At 43.7% G+C, this 7,848-nt stretch overlaps 1 long non-coding RNA gene across 1 annotated transcript; it reads left to right on the top strand.

Annotated features, from left to right (window-relative positions):
• The first annotated feature begins 1,150 nt into the window (after positions 1-1,150).
• Positions 1,151-7,253, top strand: LOC120865813. The gene is made up of 2 exons (XR_005721518.1): positions 1,151-6,160; positions 6,565-7,253. It is a non-coding gene; the product is annotated as an uncharacterized LOC120865813 (long non-coding RNA).
• Positions 7,254-7,848: the final 595 nt, after the last annotated feature.

Consider the following 7,848-nt stretch of genomic DNA (forward strand, 5'->3'; position numbering starts at 1 on the left):
GTAGTAAGAATCTATAGGGGAGGGAAAGCCCAACAGGAAAGGCAGAGACACTAAGGATTTAAGGTCACTTCAACCAGTATGTGTATCAATGGACTGATTCAAAATCGAGGCTGTATATTGTCACCCTGCTTATTTAACTTATATGCAGTGGATATCATGTGAAATAACGGGGCTGGATGAACCTCAAACTGGAGTCAAGATTGCTGGGAGAAACAACCTCAGATATGCAGATGATACCACACTAATGGCAGAAAGTGAAGAGAAACTAAAGAGCCGCTTGATGAAGGTGAAAGAGTGAAAAACCTGGCTTAAAACTCAACATTTAGCAAAACTAAGATCATGGCATCTGCTCCCATCACTTAATTGCAAATAGATGGGGAAAATGTGGAAGCAGTGACAGATTTCATTTTCTTGGGCTCCAAAATCACTGCAGATGGTGACTGTAGCCAAAAAATTAAAAGACGCTTGTTTCTTGGAAGAAAAGCTATGACAAACCTAGACAGTGTATTAAAAAGCAGAGACATCACTTTGCCGACAAAGGTCTGTATAGTCAAAGCTGTATGGTTTTTCCAGCAGTTACATACAGATGTGAGAAAGTGAAAGTGAAGTCGCTCAGTCGTGTCCGACTCTTTGCGACCCCATGGACTGTAGCCCACCAGGCTCCTCTGTCCATGGGATTCTCCAGGCAAGAATACTGGAGTGGGTTGCCATTTCCTTCTCCAGGGGATCTTCCCGACCCAGGGATCGAACCCAGGTCTTCCGCATTGCAGGCAGACGCTTTAACCTCTGAGCCACCAGGGAAGCCCAATGTGAGAACTAGACCATAAAGAAAGCTGAGTGCTGAAGAGTTGCTGCTTTCAAACTGTGGTGCTAGGGAAGACTCTTGAGAGTCCCTTGGACTGCAGGGAGATCAAATCAGTCATTCCTAAAGGAAATCAACCCTAAATGTTCACTGGAAGGACTGATGCTGAAGCTGAAGCTCCAGTACTTTGGCCACCTGATGCAAAGAGCCAATTCATTGGAAAAGACCTTGATGCTGAGAAAGATTGAAGGTGGGAGGAGAAGGGGCAACAGAGGATGAGATGGTTGGATGATACCACTAACTCAGTGGACATGAGTCTGAGCAGACTCAGGGAGATATTGAAGGACAGGGTATCCTGGCATGCTGCAGTTTATAGGGTCGCAAAGAGTTGGGCATGAATTAGCAACTGAACAGCAACATAATTGTAAAAGCAGTTACAGCCACTAACAGTAAGGAGATGAACATCAAGATGTAAAATATAACATCAAATATATAGAGAGTGTACAAAGGGAGTAAAAAAAAAAAGCAGATCTTTTAGAAAGTGTTTGACCTTAAATGACTGTCAGTTTAAAACAAGTGTATAAAATTATGAGTCAACATATGACCCCCATGGTAATCATAAACCAAAACCTACAATAGATACAAGATACACAAAAACCAAAACAAAAGGAAACCAAGCATAGTATCAAAGAAAAACCAAACCTCAACAGGAGAAACAAGAAGTGAACAGAGAACTACCAAAAAATGGAAAATAAGGAATAAAATGGCATTAAGTATGTAGTTGTTGTTCGGTTACTAAGTCATGTCCGACTGTTTTCGACTCCAGGGACTGCAGCACGCCAGGCTCCTCTGTCCTTCACTATCTCCTGGAGTTTGCTCAAAGGCATGTCCATTGAGTCAGTGATGCCAACCAGCCACTCAACCCGTCATCTCCTCCACCTGCCCTCAATGTTTCCCAGCATCAGGGTCTTTTCCAATGAGTCAGTTCTTTGCATCAGGTGACCTAAGTACTAGAGCTTCAACTTCAGCATCAGTCCTTCCAGTGAATATTCAGGGTTAATTTCCTTTAGGATTGACTGATTCGATCTCCTTGCTGTCCAAGGGACTCTCAAGAGTCTTCTCCAAAAATAAAAGAGTCTTCTCCAGCACTACAATTCAGAAGCATCAGTTCTTAAACCAGTACATTGTGACATGCTTAGCAAAGTGCCTGACACATAGTAGGTTCTCAGTCTCTCTACCTGCCTCTGAAATTTAGTTAGAATCAATTATAACCAATTAGAATCCTTCTTCTTTATCAAGTCTGAATGTCTCATTACACTTAAAGTCAATTTCTTTATTCTTAACAGTTTTTGATAAAAGACGAATGGTAACTTTCATGTATTTGAAAAATAGTCGTAATAAATTATTTTCCCCCCTGTGACCAGTAATCTTAGATTTTGATTCATGCAGTTAGTAAACAAGCTGAAAACATTGAGTCTGTGCAGTACACTGAATACTGCAGAGTCATCTCACCTTTGATTGTCCTCTCAACTTTGTATAATCCCTTCTATTGGAAAATTTAAAAACACATATTACTCAGAACTCTAATCAACTATGAATGCATTTTTTTTTATTGTGAACTAATTCTTACCCATTTTTCCCGCTGCCAGAGAATTTGACTATAGTTTCCATTATGGAGCATCATTTTCTAATATTTTTCCTGTTTGTGATCTGATTCTTAATGAGCCATAAAAGAAATTAAGACATAAGCAAGAAACAGGAGTCAACACAGAAACAGAAATGTAAACAGAAGTTGTAAAACAAAAAATAATTTAGGAAGATAAGGAAATGGTTCCTTCCTCCCCTCCCTCGTTTCTCACAAACCCCTACGTCCGCTGCAGGAGCTCTGACCCTCACCTACCTCTGGTGAAATCACCTCTGTGACCTCAGACGTGTTGCTGGTCATTACATGAATGTCTTAACTCCCAACATCCACAAACAACCTCTGGGACCCCACGTGGGCTGCATGTATATGATACAATGTTTCCCATTCTCTCCAGCTGAGGACTTCCGTTCTGTGTCGGGTTTTAACACCTGAACATCACGGCCAGGTCTCTGTACTTAGCATGTTGAGGGGTGTGATGCTGGGATGTGGGGAGACCCCCACAGTGAGTCTCACCAGTTTCACTCTGATGTGTTACCCTCTGCTAGACACTGTGTCTCCAACTAAAAAAGGGTAGCAGTTCCTGCAGGTCTGACCTGCCTGTCTTTCTTTGCACCATTAACTTGGTTGGTCATCTCAGGTAATTTGACTCCTGTGTCCACTGTCTTAACAGCTCACTTCTTCACATGGTGTCTGGGGCCACCGGATCCCAGACAGGAATTGCACACAAAGGAGAATAGGGGCAGTAGAGTGGTTTGCATGCCTGTGAGCTGTCTTGGCTGGCAGCCTGCTCTCCATGTGGTAAAACTCAGCTATTTGCAGCAATGACATAGGATATTACAGAGTTCTCTCTGTCCTGAACAAATAAGTTAAAAATCTCTCTGCCTTATTTTTCCCCCTTGTGGGAGGTAGATAGCTGAACCCCCTAGTGGAGGCAACAGAATAAAGAAGAAAAGATATAACAGCTGTTTCTTCCTGTGAAAGTCATTTTTGTTTACTCTAGACATAGAACAGAAATCACTGCAGAAACATATTGAAGCATTAGTACATGCTGGTGGGGGTAGGGGGAAGAATTAATTACTGTCCCAAGCTGTCCTAAAGCATCACACCCTTTGTTCATGTTGTTCAGCTGCTCAGTTGTGCCCAACTCTTTGCGACCCCATGGACTGCAGCAAGCCAGGCTTCCCGTCCTTCACTATCTCCCAGAGCTTGCTCAAACTCCCGTCCACTGAGTCAGTGATACCATCCAAGCATCTCACCCTCTGTTGCCTCCTCTTCTTCCTGCCTTCACTCTTTGCCAACATCCGGGTCTTTTTCCAGTGAGTCAGTTCTTCACATCAGGAGGCCAAAGTATTGGAGCTTCAGCTTCAGCATCAGCCCTTCCAATGAATATTCAGGGTTGATTTCCTTTAGGATTGACTGGTTTGATCTCCTTGTTGTCCAAGGGACTCTTAGGAGTCTTCTCCAACACCACAGTTCAAAAATATCAAAGACTTTAGCCATTTGTATTTTAACATTTTCATAACATAAAAATGTAACCAGGAAAACTAATTTTAGACTTTATATTGAAGAAGCTTATTATTAGGAAGCCATTAAAAGCTATCAGTCTCATGTTGTTAAAATTGCTGTAGAAGCCAATATGTTGCTTGATTTTGAAGTCTAGTGGCCCAGAGCAGAAAGTGGAGCTCGTCCAGGCTGCAGGATTTCACACTAAAGCCTTTACTATGAGCTTGTCAGTGAAGGAAAGTTACAGGGCTCAGAATAGCCTGGAATTAAAACTCCCCTCCGGTCCTCCCCACCATTCTATGCAAAACAAAGATTCGGAGAAAAAAAAAAAAAGGACGTTAAAGTTGATTACGCCCAGTTCCCAGCCAGTCCAGCCTCTGGCCCATCTTCAGAATTCCTTGCCCCAGCCCTTTAAGAGAGAACTACTCCCAACAACCTTGGAGAAGACCAGGCCTCCTTAAGGCAGTAGATTTCCACGTATACGCCTCCATACACTTACTCTTTTCTTGGGTTAGTGCAGCAGCTCACTAATTTGACTGCTGCCCCTTGTCGCCTCATTAAAGGTGATCTGATCCTGTAAAGTGCCGGTCTCCTTCTTCCGAACCTCGCCTTCTCTAACTCCTTCCCCTACAGTCATCTTACAAACTCCCCAAAACCACGAGGAGCTCACCTTCTCTGCAGTCTGTTTCATTTATAAGTGTTGTTAGTCTCTCCGTTGTGTCCAACTCTTTGTGACCCCTGGGCTCCTCTGTCCCCCTGGGATTCCCCAGCTGAGGACACTGGAGTGGGTTGCCATCCTCCCCTCCAGGGTTGTAACTAGAGCTGCGTGTAAACTGTGTGTGATGTGCTCCCCTCTGCAGTGGTGAACTGCCTGGACCCAAGGCTTTGTGGAAAACATGTCAGGCACCTGCGCCAGAGCCTCCCCAAGGGTTTTGAGTATGGAGTGTCATCTATCAGTATCAGTGCAAGAAGGGCTTCTACCTGCTGGGATCTTCCGCCCTCATCTGCATGGCGAACAACCTTTGGGATCGCTCTCTGCCCAAGTGTCTGGGTGAGTGGGGGTCATCTGGGCTCTCATGCTGCAGAGCCCTGAAAGAACACTGCCAACACAACATATTTTTTTTTTTTTTAAGTATTCAAAAAGGTATTGACTTTTTATTCTACCTGACCCCAATATAAATCGTAGTAGTTTTTATGATATCTTTAAAGAAATCACCAAATACAACTCAAACTAGTTTCAGGGGAAGAAAGGCACGGGGTGCAGGCCGTTCATAAACTGGTCCCAGAGGGCAAGGGACTCGGTCAGCTCCGCCTGGACCCTGCTGTCCCTGTGTCCACTTGTCAGTGCTCGTTTCCTGCTTCAGCCGGGCAGGCGGGCAGATCCTCTGGTTCACCCAGGCGCCAGCGGCCTCCAGACTGTGCCTCTCACAACACGCTGCCTCCCTGGGGACCCACGTTCAGAGATACTGCAAACGGCTATAGGATGGAGTCTCCATATATGGACCCAGTATCTGTGGCCAGAAGCATGGAGCACTCTGGGGGCCTCATTTGTCTCATCACCACTTCCAGCACAGTCCAGTGTGAGCCTGATAAAGAAGACGGCACCCTGGTTGGCACTTCCTCCTGACCCTTAGGTTTAACCAAGAGGAAGAGCAGGGTGCTCCTCTGGGCAGACAGAACTACAGGTCACAGCTCTGGCTTCCCAGAAAACGTTATTAACAGTATGCAGATGAGCAAGGGCCGTTCTCTTTTTCACCCACTAGCTACATTATTACTTTCTTTCCCTTGAAATAGCATACTGTCCTTGAGTTCAGAGAGAATCGTCTTGTGTCTTGTTGAAACAGTCTGAAAATGAAGGAAAGGGAGTCACTCTCCTTGGTCCTTTAAAAATCAATCAGAAACAAAACAATTTTTAGAATCAAAATCTTTTTAGTATTCATTTTGTGTGCATAGAGAAAATGGGAAATGACAATTATATTATGAATTGAAATACTGAAAAAAATGTGATAGTCCATTTTACCCCTCATGATTACAGCACTTTCGGTACATTTGCAGAATGGACTGGTGCCAGAGACTTCCTGCAAGTCAAGGTCCCTCAAAGCCCTTTGAATCTGCCTGGAAACCTGTATCAAATCCTAAGTGTAACAATACAGTTAATTCCTATGGAGAAAGAGAGCGATGCCTTTCAAAAACAACTGTACAAGCTTTCAGTTCAGTTCAGTTCAGTTGCTCAGTCGTGTCCGACTCTTTGCGACCCCATGAATCGCAGCACACCAGGCCTCCCTGTCCATCACCATCTCCCGGAGTTCACTCAGACTCACGTCCATCGAGTCAGTGATGCCACGCAGCCATCTCATCCTCAGTCGTCCCCTTCTCCTCCTGCCCCCAATCCCTCCCAGCATCAGAGTCTTTTCCAGTGAGTCAACTCTTCGCATGAGGTGGCCAGAGTATTGGAGCTTCAGCTTTAGCATCATTCCTTCCAAAGAAATCCCAGGGCTGATCTCCTTCAGAATGGACTGGTTGGATCTCCTTACAGTCCAAGGGACTCTCAAGAGTCTTTTCCAACACCACAGTTCAAATGCATCAATTCTTCGGCACTCAGCCTTCTTCACAGTCCAAACACCCACACCTATGAATGTGTTACAGTTCTCAGCATATGTTGTGTGTTCTAGTTTTCTGTGCCTTCACACATGGGAACTTTTCAGAGAAATTAATTTTATTTTCTCCCCAAAGATATACCTAGCCTCTTCCCCGGCCTCCCTGAGACTTCCATTAGTGGTTGTGATGATGCCCCTGTGCCCCAGACCGCCAGGAACCAGCTTTTCACTGATTCCGTTTTCCCAGGGGGCGAGTGTCTGCCTCTGCTGTCCTGAGCCTCTGGAGTTGCCAGGACTTGGGAACAGTGCTCTCAAAGGAGTGCTTTGTTTTCACAGGCTCCGCAGTGGCTAGGCTAGCTTCCGTCTCTGTGCTGTTCACCAATTTTTTTATTTACTTGCAACTGATCATTCACCAACCATGTCACTGATTCTGCTCTAGTTAGCTTCTTTTTAGGACTCTAGATAAGCTCCTGTTCTCCAATGAGAAGATGTCAAGATGAGAGGGTGTCAGGGGAGGGCGAATGTGACTCAGGGGGCACTGGGGCCTTTCTGAAACCTGCCTCACTGATCGGTGTCACTCTGTGGTTGCCGATGACCAAATGCAATCTCTCTTGGATGTAAAATCAGCTCCCTTTGGATCATTTCTGGCACCCTCATTCCAGTTAGTTGTTTGAACATGGTATACTTTTTTTTTAGTGGTTAACCATAAAAATTTTGGACTTTACAAAAAGAGAGATAGATAGAAGTCTTTACCATCCTGTTGTAATCTGGATTCTAGAATTTTCCTTTTTGAAGAATAATGATCAGATGATGGGCCTCATTTGGTATAAAGAAATAAATGGAATACTTGAGGAAAAAATACATCAGTAATTTATTATTTTTTAACTTAAACATTTTATCCTCTATTTAAAAAATTAATAGAGGATATATGTATACGTAGCTGATTCACTTTGTTGCACAGCAGAAACTAACATAATATTATAAAGCACCTAGATCCAATTTTAAAATACTAAAGAAAAGGCATTTTATATTGCCATGTATTCAAGGAAAAATTGTTAGAATGGTCTCTCTAGATGTGTGATCTGGAAGAGGGAACAAGTTTGACTGAGTTTTGTCCCCATGCAAAGCATAAAAAATAATGGTGATAGCTTTGCGGATCTGTGGTAGTCTCTACCATTTTGTATGAACACTGCTTACTTAGGATACAGTTAAGGGAAGATGGAAAAATTTAGGTAGATGACTTTCTTTTTGAAAACTTCAATGTCAATTTCTACCTTCAGCAAAGCTACCTTAATAAAAAA

This window comes from Oryx dammah, unplaced genomic scaffold, assembly GCF_014754425.2.
Source record: "Oryx dammah isolate SB20612 unplaced genomic scaffold, SCBI_Odam_1.1 HiC_scaffold_7, whole genome shotgun sequence".
Taxonomy (NCBI): domain Eukaryota; kingdom Metazoa; phylum Chordata; class Mammalia; order Artiodactyla; family Bovidae; genus Oryx; species Oryx dammah.